This window comes from Hippocampus comes, unplaced genomic scaffold, assembly GCF_001891065.2.
Source record: "Hippocampus comes isolate QL1 unplaced genomic scaffold, H_comes_QL1_v1.1 scaffold101, whole genome shotgun sequence".
NCBI classification, from domain to species: Eukaryota; Metazoa; Chordata; class Actinopteri; order Syngnathiformes; family Syngnathidae; genus Hippocampus; species Hippocampus comes.
The window spans coordinates 671,375-692,397 of NW_017805451.1; the positions used below are offsets into that span (position 1 = coordinate 671,375).

Sequence of the window (21,023 nt, forward strand, 5' to 3'; positions counted from 1 at the left end):
AAAAAAAAAAAAAAAAAAAAAAAAAAGCAATAACAGGCAACAGAGAATATGAGGTTATTGTCCCTTGTCTTGTCTCTTTGGTTGATGAGAACATCACGATTTACATAATACAACTGTAAAAGAGAAGTTGAAATACAAAATCCGTCTTGAAACATTCCAAATCACTTTCAAAGCAATGCGACATTCAGCAGACCAAAAAGTCCCACCCTCCTCCACACTTGTACTTCATTACTTCGATGTCGTCGGATTGAATGACATTTATCGACATATCCGCCCGTCATGTTTCTTCTCAAAAGATCAACTGAAGGGAAGTAGGGAATTATACGCTTGAAGTGGAGAGGCAAGAATGCAGAAGTCTCATTTTCCACACTGAGCGTATTCTGCTCGCTTATTATCCACCAAGCGATGTTATGCTGCCGTTATAGTTCACACCTGTGATGATGCGTGTGTGAAATATCGAGTTCTAGCAAAGGCTCTTGAAAACACTAATACAAAATTTTGCTTCTTACAACTCTAGTTTGCCCATTTTTTATTCAAGAGTCGCCTTTGATCAAGAGCGCGTGTTGAGATTTTTTATTTTTTTTTCCCAGGGGCGATGATCTTTTAATCTACTTAAATCTCATCTGTAAACACAAATCGATGCACGCTTTTATAATTCCATTATGTCGCACGAGGGGGAAGTGGAAAAAGCATGACAATAGTTTCGCAGCCATGGCCACATTAACACAGAAAAAAAATCACAATGCTTCTCCCAAAGTGGATTAAGATGCTGGTTGACTTCCAATTTGTTTTGGATTGAGAAACAATCTTCGGTCGACATGCAAATTTGCAAGAAAGGTCTAACGGCAGCCATGTGAAAAGGAAAAGCAGAAAGCCGGAGGAGCAGTGTGATAACTTCTGCTTTGTTTGTGGTAGAAATGACTGTCCATCAAGTGCTGTATTTATCACACCAGAAACCTACAATGAGGCACTCCTATAAATCCAGGTATAGCTAGCTAGCTAACTGCACGTTACAACTCTGTGAACCGTCATTTAAGTTCTTCTATACTGGAGGTCCGTATTTGTACACGTTTTCAGAAATTATGTTCAAACATATTTCAAAACAAATCTCTCAATTCGCTTTTACGGGGTCTTTGGTGATGAATGTGTCGTGCTAATGTTAAAGGGATAGTTGACTAATTTTGCTATTAGCTGCCATAAAAAATTCAGTTTTACTGAAATGGGCAACATCCATTGAAGGTTTGTTTTTTTTTTGTCTTCCACATGGTGAATTACTTGACTCCAAGACAAGTTTCTGTTTCTGTCAGAAAAATTTAGTGTGGAGCCATTTTGTGAAACAGTACGTCAGATTGATTCTTCGTGATAGGATCGGTAATATTCAGTGTTCCTCATATGATACATGGAGATCGATAGAAAGTATCACGTCCCAAATAAAAGGATGCTGAATGCGGATGCTTGCCTCTTCCTGCTGACCGGATTGACTTACAGGATAACGTCCAAATGTCATCAGCCACTCCCGACTATACAGTACGTAATAAAAATATATATATTGATGAAGACTTGTAGTTATTGCAGAGACTGTTTATTATTTATTTATTTATTTATTTTTTTTGTCACAGTAGTCCATTCATGCACATTTTATCGTCTGTTTCTTTTATCGCGAATGCCCCCGATTAGCATACATACAGTAAGTGTCAAGGTTTTGCGCTTTATTAGTCCCTTTCGGGGAGGTACTGTAATTGACACCAACAACAAATCTACCCACCCGTCCCCCGCCCCCACTCCTTGCGCATCCCCCTTACCTATCCTCTCAGCATGCCCACATTTATTTTGCCACACTTAACTGACGGTTTCTCCACAGGAGTGTACGGGGGTGTTTTTTTCCAACCCACTGTGATAGTTTATTAGCAATGTCTCCTTTGATGGTTACTTTGCACGCTTGATTATGGCTGAAAAGGAGTGGGCCGGGCCCCAGGGTTCAGAGGAAGTCTGTCTAATGATATTAACAACATCCTTTATATGGTAGTCATTGCTTGCAGGGGATGGTGGAAGGGGTAAATAGAAGGGATCAGAAGTGAAGGAAGGAGGGTATAAGGTGTTTGTCAAAGAAAAGCCCTTGTCACCCTTCTGTGTGATTCAGAAGATTGTCCAATCAGAGATGGGATATTTCACCCAATGGCACTCAGAGTTGCATAAAAGAAGAAGAGTTTTAAGGAATTGTTGAAAGGGTTCAAGCACATTATAAACCCCTGCGTGTATAACGGTACAATATTCCTGTGTTGAAGAGGCCACGTAAAACAGGAAACAGTCCAGGATTGAGGCCATATTATGTAGAGAATGAGCCAGAAGAAAAATAAAAGAAGGGATCGATTAACTGGAGACTGAGTGAAAATAAACGGGACAATTATGAGAGATGTCTCACCGCGACAGGAATCAGGAATCAGGAATCACCCTGGGTCTAATTTGAAAAGGTTCGACAACATCTTCACTGAGCTGTCACCATACCACATGTCATTTTTTAATAGAAAACTTTGCAATGCTGTCACAAATCCCCGAGTCGACCACGCAAGGGGTCCACTTTGGGATCAGCCATTTATGAATAATAAATATGTGTCTGAAAACATAAACCAAATGTTGTAAACATAGTACAGTAAGTCACCATAAACAATTTATGTAACTATGGAATACAATTGCCATAAAAAGGCTTTGGGGCTGTGTATTACACAACACGGCCAATAAAATCTGCTTATTTTATGTTTATGCGTCGTGTTCTAAGAATGTGCATTTGGCTGACAGTTAGCTGGAATAGGGTACAGCACATCCCCTGACCTTAACAAGTGGAATAGAAAGTAATGGATTTTTGCTTGTGAGCCTGCAATCATACAAGCTTGTCATTATCCTTTGTAGAACCAAAAGAACAATGACTGAATCCCAATCGATTTTATTTACAACAGCGTTATTTCAACAAAAGTCACCCCCACCATTCGTCATTACAAAACCCACAAAGACAAGTAAGCTAACATCACATCTTGGCTAGCAATACAAAAACTGCTTTGGGACCAGAAAAAACAAAAAACAAAAACCCAATGTGATAGCGAACATGTAAGTACAGCTACAGTAAGTAGCATCACTAAGGCTCGGTTGATTTATGAAAATGTCCGAACTGTTTATTCGGTTCACATGTGGGTTTGCATAGTCATCTGAAATACCCCCACACCCGTATTTAATAACAAGGTGAAGTGATGTGCACTTTAAAAGTAGCGCCTCTGCACCTAAACCATGGATGACAACCGCTGAATGCATAAGAAGGGAAGCGGCACGGCAAGCAGTCAGTTATGGAAATGAAAAAAAAAATATGGAGACGTTTGGCTGCATAATGAGTGGAAACGAGTCAGTTCTTGAAGATCAGCCAGCAGCATTACACAGGTCTTTTGTTTAGTTTTTTTTTTTTTCCTCCACAGTAACTTGGGACTTGAGAGACTTGAAGGGTACGACTTGAGACTTGCTTGTGACCTGCAGATACTGTATGTGACTTGCTCCCACCTGTGATAAATCCTTATGTGAACACATTCATTGGAGACACCCGTTAAGTAGCCCTTTGAACTGCATACTCTACGAGCATGTAAAACATGAATGTGGCCTACCTACCACTGAATCAAGATACGGTTCATTACATCACAGCATCATAGATGGTTCAAGAATTGAAACTGACACCTAAGAAGAGAACGGTTTGGGCAATTTAGCATTGATGAGCACATAAGTGCAGTTGATTGACCCAATAGTAGTCTTTTGGCAGTACGGCGGTGGTATTGAATTCCCCTTTATGTGTGTCTGCTGAGAGTCATAGTTGATGGCGGGCGTGTTGAATGCTAAACAGGACCGATGCTCAAGTGCTACAAGTGAACGTTGTCACCTTGAGTAAGCCTCAGTCAACACCCTACAAATCTCAAGGCTTGTATTTTTTTCCTCCCCAAATTTAACTTGACAAGATGCCAAGGTCTGCAAATGCTTTGCCTGATGTGTGTGTGTGTGTGTGTGTGTGTGTGTGCAGGGCATGTAAAAATCCTTATCATACACGAAACAGTTGATTTATTTTTTCTTTTTGAAAATCAAATGGGAACAAATATTTTTCGCATAGAAATCTCTAAGGTAGTACATGCATGAGAGGGAGTCTATATATGAGAGGGGAGGGATGAGTAGTTACGCACGGAGCAGTGAGGGAGCAAGACCAAAGAGACACTGAGCCCCGATATTCTTGCTCACAGTTATCATACCGTCAGAATCTAATATTAGCCCATCCGTTCAGTGGCGACTCAGTTCAGTGTGAGGGTGACTCTGGTGACGAGCTACCACTGTATTCCCACACATTTTAAAACATGTTAAAGTTATCAATTCAACCGTTTCCTAAAGTGACTCCCCTCAGTCGGGTTGTCAGTGAACTGGAGAATATCCCCGCTGATTTGGGGTAAGCGGGGGTACACCCTGGACTGGTAGCCAGTCAGTCACAGGGATACATACGCTATACAAGCAGTATGTCATTTGACCTTAAGCAACTTATCTTAAGCGTGGGAGAAAATGTAAGCCGAGTGCCCTTTTCTTCCACCCTAAGTCTTCATTATATTTGTAGAAGCCACATTTAAAATCCAATCGACCCATCAGCTCAGCACCCAGAGGCGGCAGTCAAGCCTGCCTTCTGCCATTTCTCCCTCCAGATGTAACATTTACAGCTCCATCTGTCCTCTGATTGCTTGGTGACTCTCTGCAGTGGTGCGCAACCAATGGGTCTCAACCCCCACTTTCACGAGACTTTATTTGCTAGTCAAATAAATGTCATTGTGTGTCAGTTATGACAGCCGTACTATGTTTCATAGACAAAACGCACAGTACAGTGACATTATTTTTGTTAGAGTAACATTTGTACTTGTGATTGAGAGTTGGTATGCTCGTATGTGCACGCATGTGATCAGCCGATTAGATTTCATTGTGACGAGGCATGTTGAACAGTCAGTCAAATTCCTGCCGCACATTCAGCTTTCCCATCCCATGACAAATTCCTCCATTCCCTCACAACACATTCCTAATAAATTATTGGTCATGGGCATTTTATGGTCCCACATATTGCTTCTCTTCGAGCTTGGCAAATATTGAATTGCTTTAACATTTGTGTGTGCAAGGGTGGGCAAGAGAGATGAGAGGAAGCTAATCGTGTCAATGATCCATGTTTTGCCTCCTGTTTGGCAAAGTTTTGTTGAAGGACTTTTCTGTTTTTGGCGCCATGCATACAACTGCACACAGTTTTTTTGGTGACATTTCTGGTGGCTTTCAGATGCACTTTTTTTTTTCATTGAGGGATGTTCAAGTTTAAATGCAAGTGGTGAATGAGGAAAATCCAGCAGATACTTAATTGTGCCATCAATCTATAAATCGGCAGATGACACCCTGCATTGTCATCAATGCACTGATGGACTATTGTCTGTTCAGCCAAATGGAGTATTTGGAGGGATATTGCACAAAAAGCCTGACTTAGTGAGTGAAAAGGTTGATCAAAGCCAATCAAGAATCACTTCCACCAAATAAACAGCCTTCTTTATGGTCAACAATAGATTTATGATACTCATTCATCCCTCATTTCCACACACAGTTATTTTATCGCTACCCTTGGAACATAGACTGCAGTTGACTGGTGAACAGTCGGCAGTGTTTCTGCCTCTCACCCAAAATCAAGTGGCATAGTCTGTGGCCCTCAATAGGAGATGTACAAAATGGATGGATGGATGAATGAATGTCATTGGGGTGGAAAGAGAATATTATAACTTTTTTTTTAAATAAAATGATTTGAGTAATATGTTGACGTAGCCTTATTCGGGTGGACTATTCATGTTTAATGGAAAAGTCTATTTGAATGTGGGTTTTTTTTTGGATCAACTTTGTGGATTTATGACCTTGTTCTCTGTTTATGCTATGTGATCGGTGTCATGGTATGAGGCCATTGCGTTGGCATTTTCATTTGTGAATGTATACGGAACTACTGGTAGCTCAAACAGATGAAATGTTTAAAAGAAAAGTACATATGGGACTGATTAAATGAAAACATATTTCTCCATTACTACAGGCAATTTGTTTTAATTGTAGACTTAAACATAATAAAGCCTCAAATTTCCTTCTTTCATGCAGACCATATGACATTTGAGTGTCTGTTAACTAGCTCGGTTATGCTACAACAATCAGGAAACCTAACTTTTAATGCGACAGAGACATATGTCATCTGTCGAGCTGGATTTTACTCTGGTTTGGTAAAAACAATGTGACTTTTCCATCAGGGATTTTCTGTACGGGGCCTCAGATGGGATGGAGCCTTTTCTGTTGCTGTTCCTTCCCTCTGGAATGACACTGCGTTAAATGTTCAGCAAGGATTTTGTTCTTTCGGTCACGACCCACAGCTCGTGACCATAGGTGAGGGTAAGAACGTAGATCGACCGGTAAATCAAGCGCTTTGCCTCTTGGCTCAGCTCCTTGTTCATCATGATAGACTGATACAAAGCTTGCATCACGGCAGACACTGCACCGATCTGCCTGTCGATCTCCGTCGTGTCCTCCTTTGTGAACAACAGCACAAGATACTGCAACTCCTTCACTTGCGGTCGGATCTCATCCCCGACCCGGTGACGGCACTCCACCCTTTTTGAGGACTATTGTTTCAGATTTGGATATTCTGATTTTCGAGCTGGTCCACTGTTCCACGGAGAGGACAAAACCGCACTGCACCTCCTAAATCTGAGGCTCAACTTCCTGACGGACCCTCCTCTCCAGCAACCCTGAATAGACCGTACCAGGGAGGCTGAGGAGTGTGATCCCTCTGTCGTCGGAATACACACTGCCCCTTTTTAAAAAGAGGGACCACCACCCTGGTCTGCCAGTCTAGAGGCACTCTCTCCGATGACCACTTGATATTGCAGAGGCATGTCAACCAAGACAGCCCCACAACATCAAGAGCCTTGAGGAACTCCGGCCGGATCTCATCCACCCCTGGGGCTTTGCCACAGAGGAGTTTTTTAACAACGTGGGTGACTTCAACCCCAGAGATAGGAGAATCAACCTCAGAGTCTCCAGACTCTGTTTCCTCTAAGGAAGGCGTTTTGTTGGAGTTGAGGAGCTCTTCGAAGTTTTCTGCTGATGACTCACAATATCCCAAGTCGAGATCAGTGGTGCCACATCGCCATGCTACACAGTGTTAATGGTGCACAGCTTACCCCTCTTGATATTTCGGACAGTGGGCCAGGATTCCCTCAAAGCCGTATGGAAGTTGGCTTCCATGGCCATCAGGCGCTCGCCAGCGAACCCCACCTCCAGGCCTGGCTCCACAGGGGGCCACTGGTGACCCTTGTCTGGGCAAGGGAAAACGAGATCCCAATTTCTTCATCATCATAAGCTGTCTCAGAGCTGTCCTTTGTCTGTTCCCTCACCTAAGACCTGTTTACCATGGGTGACCCTGCCAGGGGCATAAAGCCCCAGAAAAACTTAGCTCCGAGTATCATTGGGACACACAAACCCCTCCACCGTGGTGAGGTGATGGCTCACTGTTGTTGTGTTATTGCTATTTTATACAAAAGGTGCTTTGTGATAGCTGCAGCTGTTGTGACATGCCCGATAAATAAAATGGTATTGTATTGTATTGTGTAATAAATGTAGCTGCTAAGAGAAATTAGTCTGTATGTAAGGCAAAGGCAGGCAAGTCTGCCACTAATGCAGATACTGAAACAAGTAAACATCACTTTAAAATGTGGTAGTTGCTTTTTTTTTTTTTTTTTTTTTTTTTTTAAAGGCGGTATTGTCTTGCTTTACTGTCAGTAAAATAGATTCTCCTGGGGACGATTTATAATAGCGGTGGCCTTGGTTTGCACTCCATCATGACTGGCTGCAGGGTTGTTAATTAAAATAATCCCAAATTTTCAGTTCAGCAGAAGCATTAACACCAAAGTAAAAGAACACTTTACGCTGACTTGTCTAAGAACACTGCTGAGTCAGAGTTCATGAGCGGCTTAATTTCATTTATAATTGGCTGTGAGTAAAACTTATGGTGGGTACTTTAATTGACATATGTTCTAAATATTAGGATGATGAGAGGCCAAACCTTCGAGCCTTTCTGTTTCTGTCCATCCCCACAGTTTCAGTGTGTCATGAGCTGCAAAATATCTCCTGACAAATCATTGGTAAATTATTACAATTACGAGTCAAGTGACTTTTGAATCAGCACATATCGCAAAAAAGTTTGCGGATCGGTATGAAAAATAATAAAGGTACCCTTGAGTAAAATCTATAAGGAAAATTGGTGCATGTTAGTGATTATTAAGCATAATGTACAGCATAGATAACCTCAGTCAGACAGAATTAGGAATATTAATACACCAGTAACTTACATTTCCCACTGCAGCCTAAGGGCTGCACATAACTTCCAGTTATTTTTAATACAAAAAAAAATGCTTTATGTTAAAAATACAGCACTCTCATGGGGTTTAGCATTCCCACCAGAAAGACAATTCGCACAATACCGTCCACATATTGGTTTAAAATCCCACAGTAGCACCATTTTGCTGCGGCAGGGATTCTGCTGACACGAGACCCAAATATTTTTGTGGATCTCAAAGAATGAGTTTGATGTTATAAATTTTCTAATGGTATTAAATCTTCCTTTGCTAATTTAGTTGGAAAAAGAAAACTCCATCCAATGCAAACTCCATTAGTTATTGCTTGCTGTCTGTTTAAATTAGCGCGGATTGTGAAATGTCTCACAGGTTCCTCTGGCCTCCTGAAATATGTAGTTAGCTTTAAATAGATTTTCAAGGACATAATGGAGTGTGCTGTTTTTCAATGTCATAATGCTCAAGTCCTTGCTCGTACCCTAATCTCACGAGACGCAAAAAACAAGGCCTACATGTGAGACACAGGGAGCATTTAATTATTTACATTCGCAGTGGGTGTATGGGCTGGCAGCAATCATGGCCAATCAAATCAGCTCCAACTATTTTTTTTTTTTTTTTTTTTTTTTTTTTTAAGCAGAGCATTCCTACCATGAGGTGCTGACAACTTAATTATTGTGAGTCTTGTTTGCAAAAAAAGATGGTATAATGGCCAGGGGGTTGCAGATACTTTGTTTTTTCACCATGCCAGTATTATCCATTTGGGGTTAGTTGACTTACATTTTGGTCATGTTATTATAAATAATCTTCATGAATATTTTCATCCTATCTGAATAAATGTTCACCCTCTTTACTGAAGAATATGCTCCAAATGAGAAAAGTTGACTTTTGCGAAAACAAGATAGGCCCTGGTTTGTCAGGATCTGGCTAGCGAGCACTCACACGTGTGCATTTTACTTCAGTGCTATTCATGCCATGTGTATTTGATGTTCTTTGTGATTGTTCCTCACAATGACTACCAACCAGCGGTCAACTTGTGGCTAAACTTTGCATTAAAATACGTTACAGGCCTTAAAATGTTCACTAATGCTGGATATGGCTACAGATGTGAGTTTGTTGACTTCAGGTAACTTGTGATCAAAGCTACTTTTCCCCAACTGCAAAAATGAAAGCTTTTCATTGGTGGCTGCTGTAAAAAAGTGGGCGTGTGATTAGTCTGCAGGGGCAGTACTTTGGTGGTCCTCTACTTTGTGACGTAGAAAAGTGAGGACCCAGTCATTTTAAATTGGGCAAAGCTTAGAAGAGAAATTAGCCGTACCTTTGGGGTTCTTGAGTAATTAGCATTTTAATATGACTAGAAGCTATCCATCCATCCATTTTCCGATCCGCTTATCCTCACAAGGGTCGCGGGGGGTGCTGGAGCCCATCCCAGCCGTCTCCGGGCAGTAGGGGGGGGGGACACCCTAAACCGGTTGCCAGCCAATCGTAGGGCACACACAGACGAACAACTATCCAGGCTCACACTCACACCCAGGGACAATTTGGAGTGTTCAACCAGCCTGCCATGCATGTTTTTGGAATGTGGGAGGAAACCGGAGTACCTGGAGAAAACCCACACAGGCACGGAGAGAACATGCAAACTCCAAACAAGGAGGCCGGAGCTGGAATTGAACCCGGTACCTCTGCACTGTGAGGTCGATGCGCTAACCACTGGACCACCTGGCTGCCAGCTAGAAGCTTAAAAAAAAAAAAAAAACGATTTCACATGATATTGTTGTTTAACACCCATTCATTAAGATGGTCTTCCTGGAGATTGTGTCACAAAAAGAAAAAAAAAACTGAAAAGTTTTTGTGCCATTTTGAAAAACATTTCCTGATCATTGTTGAGGTACCATAGATTGTAAATGGGGGCAAATGAAAAAAAGAAGAAAATAGAATGCACAGACAATGACTTTGTAGCAACACAAAAGAGACGGAGAGACGGTGAGATGACAGACCGCCAGATGGTCTAATAAGGAAATATTACAGCTGGCAGCCACGCACCAACATTAATGACACGGGTCATGTAAGGGCCCAGAGAAGAGACTCTGTGTGCCATTTCATCTTCCTGAGGGTGTATGCTCTGCGTTGGAGATATTTAGCAGTACTAGCAAGGTCAAGAAGCCCCCCCCCCCCACCCACCCCTTCCCAATTATCACACTATAACCAAGAGGCAAACTTATTTTTTCAACCTTTCACTGTGCAATAGAAAATGTGTACATTGGCCTAGGACTGATTTTTCAGTCTAACGGACCAAAAGATCGAGTCACGCTTGGACAAAGCTGCACTCAAGAAAGAAAATCTGATATATCATCCCAATACTCCCATGGTGATTGTTAAATAATTTCACAGTCTGTCATGCTCTGTTTGCTTGTGTCTGAGGTCCAGCTGGAGTGGTGGGCGTTTCCCTTCAGTGGCGCACCTGTCTCGCGTCATGATGATGCCACGACTTAAGGAATTGTCATTCCGACCACTCGGATAATTCGCATTGCTCAAGCCGTTGTTCCAAGTGCAATTCTCTAGATCAGGGGTCCCCAACCGCCGGGCCGCGGACCGGTACCGGTCCGCAGGGCATTTGGTACCGGGCCGCACAGAAAGAACTTGCCTTATTTCCGTTTTATTTATTTCGGAATGCGAAATATGTTTTATTTTGAAAAATTACCGGATTCTCTGTTACATCCGTCTGTGTCACGCTTGACTCACGTCAAGGCACACTTCTCGGTCAGGTGACCGATGACGCTCATAAACAAAACGCTGAAGCCCGCAAAATGAGTAAAAAAGCTGCTTGGAGATCGCAAATGACGGTGGCCTTAAAAGTACGTTCGAAACAACTGGATCAAAATTATGGCTGAATACTCTGAGATCGCCACAATAGCACTGTTGCTATTTCCGACATCCTACCTGTGTGAGGTGGGGAGTTTATGCAGCAACAGCGACTAAAACAAAATTACGAAGTAGACTCGACATAAACCACACACTTTAATCCGCCACACCTTAAATGCCGGTCCCTGAAAATATTGTCTGACTTAAACCGGTCCGTGGGGCAAAAAAGGTTGGGGACCCCTGCTCTAGATCAAGGGTCCCCAACCTTTTTTGCCTCACGGACGGATTTAATGTCAGACAATATTTTCAGGGACCGGCCTTTGAAGGCCAAATAAATACAAATAAATAACATGAAAACTGCGGTATTTTCGAAAACATAATAATAAACACGAATCACAACACGAGGAACGTCCTACCTGGCCACAACACTCTCTGGTCGCTATGGTAATGTTTACACGTGCCTTCAAAATAAAGTGCGTCAAAAATACGACTCACCATCGCCGCATATTATGCAGACTGGGCTTGGTGCGTGGGAATCTCCTGTTGTGATCAAACCGTATTTTAAGTAGGACTCCTGACACTGTCTATGAAATGTAGCCTTCTTTTTCTTGAAAGTCGTAGGCTCCTCCTCTGTCTCCTGGCTGGGCCTTTCCCCCTTCCCAAAGAAACTCTCCAAAGACCTTTGTTTTTTACAAATTTTGCTGGCTCCTGGGTTTCATTTTAGCAGTAACCTCTCACGTGATTGAGAAGCGCGCCCTCACCTGCGTCAAGAGTGACATATTGTAGATGGATGTAACAGAGGATCCGGTAGTTTTTCAAAATAAAACATTTTCAGATTCCGAAATGAATAAAACGGAAGTAATGTAAGTTATGTATTCTTTCTGTGTGACCCGGTACCAAATGACCCTCGGACCGGTACCGATCCGCGGCCTGGGGTTTGGGGACCTCTCCTCTAGATAATTTTGTGCCGTAAGTTTTATTGCCATGTTTTTTAATCTGTTTATGTCAGTAGTGTTTTTGTTCTTAATTTTATTCACGGTTTGTACAATACACGTTTTGGGTCCTCTTGTCCTATCTCCACAAGCTATTTCCGTTATTTCCTCGCCTTTTGCAAGGGCTTTTTGCTCCTCTAGTTTTATCCTGGTTTATTGGACCAAAGTCATTATTTGTACTTTGTCGGCCTGGCGCTTTTTTCTGTAAATAAATATTTTTGTCAAAACCTTTTATCTGAATTTACATTTGTAAGGTCCGATTCTGTCCGGACATCCTGACACAGTCTTCGGTTCAGTGATGCGATCCCTTCTGTCTTATCGCTCTCAGAGGTCTCTATGAAATATTCTGACCAAGCTCCTACAGGAACACATAATGAGAAACCACTCAACCATGACTCTGACACAAGAGCTTTTCGCCTATCTGTTTGGACAAGCCATGCTGAAGGAGGGGTGGGGGGGGGGGGTCAGCTGTAAAACATCTTTATGGTCATGATGCTACACTAACCTGAAATGTCCTTGATTACATTTCGACAGCTATGAGGAAAATGAGTGGGAGAGGGAAAAGTGAGTTGAGACGGCGAGATGGATATATTGATAAAGGGAGCTAAAGAGAGAGGAGAAACTGAAACTGGAAACGAGGAGTTATGACTCGCCTCCAATTCAGATCGTTTTCAATGACCGGAACTAAAAATCATCATTCATCTCCAGTACATTAATTGTTTGGCTTGACCTGACACCGCAATTATTTCCTCAGCTCATAAAGATGTTATGCTTAAAAGAAGGAACAAATCAATGGAAATTATGTCAGCAAATATGCCTTTCTTTTATTTATTTAAAACCTCTGTGGGACAAAGGTGAAAAGTAGGACAAGTAGAACATTTTCCAAGTGTTGACCATTTAAGTCATCATATCAGCGGTGATTTCGCTCGCCAATCAGTCACTTGTGTCAATTGTTCTCTCAAGCAGCAGAATATCTTTCGATGTGCCTTCTTCTCACTTCAGGGGTCACGTGTGACTTTGTTGACTTTGTCCCTGCATAGCTTCATGATGTTGTCGTGTCGTAACTAGCTCGTTATTGTGCTGACGGCCTGTATTAGTGAAGGACAGCGAAGCCTTGGGGACAGTTTCATTACCGCATGCCCTTGGTGCTTTGTGAAGGTTCGCATATGATGCCGCAAAAACAAACACAGCCGTGTACCCATATATTCTCCCATATACTTGGCATACATTGCCCATACTCTCTTTTTTTATGATACCGCCTTTCAGATAAATGCGGGACCAGCGGCCAAGGCTGATAATTATCGTTTATGGTTTTAGATGGCCGTTGAATCGTTAGATTGCCTCTCATTGCCTTCACATCAAGAAACCAGGGAATAAAAATCCAATCTATGTCTTGGACCCCAGACTCACGGCCAAAGTAATGAAGGTGGATTATAATGGCAATTGGTTTTATATTATAAATGTTACAGTGCTCATCTTCTGGGGGAATGGGGGGGATATATATATATATATATATATATATATATGATTCCAGTTCTTTTGCTAAGATTCCAAATAGCCAGCATCAATGTGTGTGTTCATTGACTCAAACAGATTGCTCTTGCGCTGTTGGCAACAAGCATTAAAGTGGCATTTAAAAGAAGGCTCGGTGCTTTAAGCTGCTCTGATTGTGTTGTCTATGGAACATTTGGGAGAGCAGAGCACTGCAATGAAGTTTAAAGAGATGAAGAAGTAACATATGACTTTGTTCCTCGAAAATAATTGACTCCATTTTGGAGAAGCCAACCACTTTGTTGAAGTTATGTTTTGTTTTGTTACTTGTCTGCAGGGCTGAGAAATTGGCTGTACGTGCCCATCACGTATAATATTGCTTTTAAAACTTGGAAAAGCATCTCGAGAAAAAGTCAGACTCAAGTCTCGAATTTCAGAAATGACATTGTACCCTGGTAAATTAATCTCTATGCATATATTCCAAAAGCATGGATAAATAGCTTCCGCATCTGCCTGTGCGAGCAGTCAAGTTTGTGACGTTTTTTTTTTTTTTTGCAATCCGTAAACAGACCACTGAGCACAAAACCGATATCTGACTCAGTGGTCCAAAACACCTGTGTGCCAATCTTCTTAGCGTGTTCCGTGGCCAAAGGATGCTCGGTGTTTGCTTCATGTTTATTCATATCTCCGACTGTGTGTGCACAGCGTGTGTGTGAATAGTCTGACGGTCATAGATAAGGTGGTGGCTATCTTATCAGGCTGAGCCAACCTATCCAAACCCTTAACAGGCCTCAGGTGCCTTTGCGTGTTGGCATTTTTCCATAGCGTCCTTTTATTTTCGTATCAATTTTTGTAACTGTCAGTCTCAGCTGTCGCCGCGAGCACTCAAATTCCGCCTTCTGAGAGGCATTCCAGACTCCATTTCCCTTCCTCTCTTTCTGGCTCAGACCCAACATTTGCCTCCGTGGAACCCTCTTGATCTTTGTCGAAAAATTGACCACATTCAATAATCGTCTTCCCCTGCCCCCTTTTTGTCTTTTACCTCTTTACAGTTTTGTTTTTTTACATCTCCCACCCACACCACCAAGAGTTATGTTTGCTTGTATGATAAAATTTGTGGCAAACAGATTGCACACGGACCTCACAGTGCAGAGGCCGTGGGTTCGATCCGGGCTCCGGCCTTCCTGTGTGGAGTTTGCATGTTCTTCCCGGGCCTGCGTGGGTTTTCTCCGGGTACTCCAGTTTCCTCCCACATTTCAAAAACATGCATGGCAGGCTGATTGAACACTCTAAATTGTCCCGATGTGTAAGTGTGAGCGACGATGGTTGTTCGTCTCTGTGTGCCCTGCGATTGGATGGCAACCGGTTCAGGGTGTCCCCCGCCTCCTGCCCGAAGACAGTTGGGACAGGCTCCAGCACCCCCCGCGACCCTTATGAGGATAAAGCGGATCGGAAAAATGGATGAATGAAAGATTGCACAAAAAAAATATATATTAATTTGTCGAGTTGATGATCAAGATAAAAGCATTGCAAGTTTAGCCACTGATTTAAACTCGACACTCAGGGCACCCTTCGAAATCAACATCTTCATTAGCAATATTTATCGAACCGGGCACACCCCCCATTTGGGTAGTTTTCCTTTCCTGAGAGTGTCCATATTTGCTGTACTGTATATCCCTGAACGGCTCTTTTCCTTTGCTAGTAGTCTTCAACAAAGCAGGATAGGAAACAGAGCAGAGGAGAAGAATTGGAGGACTGTTGGCTGGATTTTGATTGCTTTTTGTTCAGTGTCCTGTACTCGAGTGTCTCCTATGGTGCATTGCCTTGTTGTATCAGTGCATCTCCTTTCTTCCTCCATATATCCTTGTGATGGCCTACTCGACCACCTATTCTGAAAGTATTAAACGGCGTTGGTTGAAGTAAACACTTATTTTTGTGGGGAGTTTTTTTTTCTCTTTTTAAACATATTTAATTAGTGCTTGGTTTTAGTCACGTATATGTAAACATTGATACAAGTGAAGGAACAGGCTCTCATTTGCATTTCATTTGAATTAGCACCTCTCCACGTTGTCTGATGTCGCATTAGTGGATCCGTGATCAAACGATGGGGATTGCTGGCTTTGAGCCAAGAATGGCCCATTTCCAATTTTTTTTTTCTCCACCACATAGCGAACTGTGCTTTCCAGGGTTGGTTTCTAATGAAGCTTTGGTCTCAGGGAAGATACAACAAAATACCACAATCAACTCTTAGAGAGCCCCATTTTACTAGGATTGGAAAACATGGCACACTTATGTCTTACAAAACTCAATTTTGGATCGCAAAGGTGATTTGTTGAGGTTTGTGCCATGCCCATATTTGAAGCCTAATCTCACCTGCAAGCTCTTTTTGTATGGCAACTTCATTAGAAATTCATTGCTTCGTCCAAAAATAAGTCTGCCCTTCAACCAGTCTCCCACGCATGCTTGCAATGGTGCTGTTATGACTATTATGAAACAATAAAGATTAGTACGGATTTTGGCATGTTGTGTAGATGTGTGCCGGGAGTGTAATTAGCCCTGATCTACTTTAATCCCCTCTTTACTTTGCTTCAAAATATTTAGCTTTCATCTTATTTAGATTTTTTTTTTTTTTTGAGCTCGCTATTTTCTTGCATAATAAGAATCCATTTTCTGAATAATTTTAGACCAGCCAATTAATGCTGTCAGCTTCTATACAAGGCATGCGGGATTTGCTTTTGCTGATTTGCTTGTTTGTATTACGTTGCCACGATTTTTTATTTTTATTTTTTGTGCTCTTTGATGCTGTGACCTCTTTATGTCCCGTCAGTGGAGGACTAAAGAAGTGCTGAGCTGTAAAAAAATGATCTGTAATTATGTAAAAAGAGTCTGAAAGAAGTAAACAAGCTGAATATGAATATGTGTTTATCTGTGCATGGAAAGCAGAGATGTAGATACAATTTGTGTTTGTAAATGGGGACATTTGAAAATGAAACCGACATCTGTTTGCAACGTTGGGGAACTGAGAGGTCACAATCACCTCAGCTTTTGGGCATCTTTGGAACAAAAAGCATTTGTCCCGCAGACCTCAGTGAACTGATGGGATTTATGGTAACTGGTGAAATGGATGGGTAAAATCCATCCATCCATCCATCCATCCGTCCATTCATCCATCCTCTACCGCTAATCCTGTTCCGGGTCACGGGTGTGTTGGGCCAATCCCAGTTGACCCCAAAAAGGCAAACACGTATTTTCAGAAGCAATTTGAAGTCATTCATGAAGCTGACATGCATGTTTTTGGAACATGGGAAAAAGCTGCTGTAGGAGGGAGGAAAATCCCAGCATGCTCGGAGAGAATTTCCAAATTCCACACAGAAAGGCCTGATTTGAACACAGAACCTTGACCTGTGAGCGAGGCATGCTCCCCACAAGAGGTGCTGCTCTCCGAACAAAGCGACACAGAGGAAATCCTCATAAGACATGCCTGGGATTTTTGACTTTGAGCACACTGACAGCGTTTGAAGTTTGACTGAATTGGATTTTCTTTCCTCTCTTCAATCTCAAATGCCCAATTTCGGGACTCAGCCCATCTTCCTCTCTTGTAGCTGCTGTCGTTAAACCTCCGCTATTCTGCTGTAATGGAGTTATTTCAGCTTTTATATTCAGCACCAGACTGCTTCATCAAAGTTTGTGACGTGGCTGCAGCAACAGCCGTTTTACAACACGGATGATTTGCCTTGATGTGTGTTGCATGCTAAGCGAGGCTTGTGCGCACATGTGTGTGTGTGTGGGTGCTTGCGTGTGGTAGCAGACAGTGTGGTCATATGCTCACCTATCCCTGACTGCAGACTGATGGGCAGGTGGAGAGAATGGAAGCCAGATGGAAAGAAAGAGGCAAAAAAAAAAAAGAATGTTGAAAGGAGAATTCACAAATGCTTTGCGCTTGCATTTTGCATTGGATCTGTCGGCTTTACGGCTCTTGTTCATTCAGGAACTGATAACGATAAACAGACTGATGAAAACATTACTTTAATAATCATCAAATATTGACGCTAGGGTGGATTATCTTGGACGGGAAGGAACCTCGCCTTAAAATCGATATTATTTCAAGCAAAATGAATGTATTTTTTATGACCCCACCCGGAGGGGTTTTATGGGTTTTCAATGCCAAAATTCAACATTATGCCAGCTTTGGTGTATTTCTGAATGATTTAATTTAATAGGAGGAGATGAAGGCTCGGTTAGGGAAATGGCAAATATGAACGATATTTGAAATGTCAGAACATTGCAAAGCTAAATTTCCGTTTTTTTTGTTTTTTTTTTTGTGATTTTCAAATCCTTTCAAAGTTTTTCGAATGTAACTGACTGTGATTTCCATTCAACAGGGTGAAGAAGAGGATTGTGCAGAAGTTCATCTTCTCCAAGGTAATATTTTTTTTTTTTGGGCGAATATGCTCAAATACGGTGTTGTTTTCATGACTGTCTGCATCATTTTGTAAAATTCGACAGATCCACAGATGAGGATTATAACTGTAGAATAATGACTGTAAAATCCCCTGAATACCATGCACCCGTATATGATTTGCCCAGGAATCGTTGTAAAGTAGTTCCTTCACTGTATTTGTGTATAATACGTTCCCTCGATTTGCTGCTGTCATTTACTAGTGACGAAAATCAAAGAACACTCGAAGCATCCCAATAAAGTACTGTATAAATGCTTTTAAATCCAGATTAAAAAAAAAAAAAAAAAACATACTCTTTTCCTATAACGATGATTAAGGTCTTTCGGGTTTTTTCAAAATCCGGTTTTCAGAAATCTTGTTTTAGCATTGCATGCACTCTTTGTGATTTTAGTAAGCTATTGTTTTAACTTTGCTTTTCAATGTCTTAAATTGCGTAACTGCTTTTACTTTGTAAATGTGATGTCGTGTATGAAATGTGCTATAAATCAGTGATTTTATTATTATTTTTATTTTACAACCATGATTAGGTACTGCTAAATGTGAAAAATGTTTTTATTTTTTTAATTTTTTTTTTTTTTTTTTATGAGACCCCCTCTGTAATACATCTATCCCGTTGTGATATTTTTGTTGATTTTATTTTTTTATGTGTTATTCACGCGATTTTACGGTACAAATTACTTGAATGCATTTTTCATTATTGTTGACTTCAAAGCTGTAGCTCATATTGAAGCCGTATAGGAAACAGTTCTCAGTGTGATTCAAACATTGCAAAATACAGACGTATTTGAGCATAGAGATTTTCACACGGTGATGTCAGCTCAGTACACTGCTTGACTTCCCGAAAAAAAAAAAAAGCATAATTTGATGCAAGAGAAAGTCTTAGCGAGAGTTGGTCGTGACCTCCACGGGGCCGTCAGTGTGGTGTTCTCTGCCTCTGCGTCTGTCGCCTGTCTGTGGCCGTATTTTGTGACCGTGGTGACGTGCGTGTCAGTGGTAGGCGGCTTGATGTGCATGTGCGTGTGCGTATGCGAGGAAGCGGATTCAGTGAAGGCAGATTGAGTTCCTCTCTCCAGAAAACATGCGCATACACCCCCACCTGTCCACTAAATACCCCGACAGAGTGGATGCACATGTAGCGATATATCCAGATTCCAAAGAGGCCAAAGCCATACCTTCATTATGACACCTCAAACTATAAGGTTACGTACAGGGACGTCTGCGACCGCCACAATGCTTTGAACATAAATGATCGGTGTTTATTCACTTAAAGGATAGCTCGAACAGATGTCACTCATTAAAGATTTACAACAATGATAGTTTTTTTTTTTTTGGTATTCATATTTTAGATGAACATGACTGGTTGAATCAAAGTATCAAATTGCTGCTTATGCAGCTACTGAGGGAAGATAAATGGAAATTTTAAATAGTGTGCTGAAGTTGGCTGGCGTTAATTTGAGTTTGCAAAGAGTGAAAGTCAGTTGCTTGCGCGGATGGTTGTTCGTCTCTGTGTGCCCTGCGATTGGCAGGCAACCAGTTCAGGGTGTTGCCAGTCAATCGCAGGGCACACCTACACAAACAACCATTCGCGCTCACTATCACATTTAAGGGCAATTTGGAGCTTTCCACTGACTTCCCATGCATGTTTTTGTAATGTGGGAGGAAACATTATTTATTTATTTATTTTTATTTTGCTGGAGCTCAGTCTAGTTTTAAAGGTCACATTCGGAAATTCACAGTTCTCTGTCACAGTTATCTCTACTGATAATTATAAAACACACACATGTGAAGCATAATGTAAGTAAAACCATTTGACTATATATATATTTTTTTTTTAGTGTGCGATGCTTCATGTCCAAATGAAATTCTGACATTTCATGTGACTGACATTCCACTTATTGTGTGGTAGAAGACAATCTGACGAACCGAAAGGGCAATTTCACAACTAATCCCCATTTTGCCTTCAAAGACTGAACTAAATACCACTGAAAAATGAGAAGCTTGTACTCTTCATCATCTCTTTTCTGTGTGCCATCGCAGCTCTCTTATTAGCATTCAGGTCAGAAAAGTGCTTTGTAGATGACTCAACGTGTCAACTGTACAAGTGTGTACGTACATCTCTTGCCAATGTGTGTCTGTGTGTGAGGTCGCTAGTAATGTGAGTGTGCGCTTTGATCCCTCAGTGTCGCCATGTCACCCTAATCAGCGTTTCACAGTCAGTCTGTGTCGAGTTCTCAGCATTCAAACACACAAATGTGTGTTTGGACGGGGATTTGCGCACATTTTTAGTTAAAATCACATTTCAACGTTTTTATCAGATTCTCTCTCTCCTCCTTTCTCTCTCTCTTTCTCTCTCTCTCTCTCTCTCTCTCTTTCTCAAGGAGTTGTCTCAGTATCACAAAGTGCAATAGAGAAATAGAACAAGCCAAGCGAGGGTACTGGGTACGATGAAGTAATGTGAAGTCCCAGTACACGATAAAAAGTCCCGGTACACTAGAATTGAGAAGTGCCATATACACTGTAAGTATGTGTACCGGCGTGTGTGTGTGCGTATGCCGGATGCGTCAGGAATGGCATCCGGCGTAAAACTTTTGCCAAGACGACCATGCGAGTTGGTAGGACGGTTTACAGGGGCGGATGGAAATTACTGACTCGCTGTGGCGACCCCTGAATAGGGACGTGCCGAAAGGAGAAGAAGATATATATATATATAAAAATGAACATTAATTTGATCATACAACTTATTCCCATTAAGAAATATTCAAACTCAGAAAACGTGCTCTGCTCGGGCTGAAAATGCGTTT

The 21,023-nt window shown here is 41.7% G+C and overlaps 1 protein-coding gene across 1 annotated transcript in view; it reads left to right on the forward strand.

The window, feature by feature from the left end:
- cntfr (ciliary neurotrophic factor receptor) overlaps positions 1 to 21,023 on the forward strand; it is a 192,441-nt gene that overhangs the window by 8,774 nt on the left and 162,644 nt on the right. The window contains exon 2 of the mRNA XM_019874069.1: positions 18,145 to 18,184. The gene's annotated coding sequence lies outside the window, so the exon portion shown is untranslated. The remainder of the gene's footprint in view (positions 1 to 18,144; positions 18,185 to 21,023) is intronic.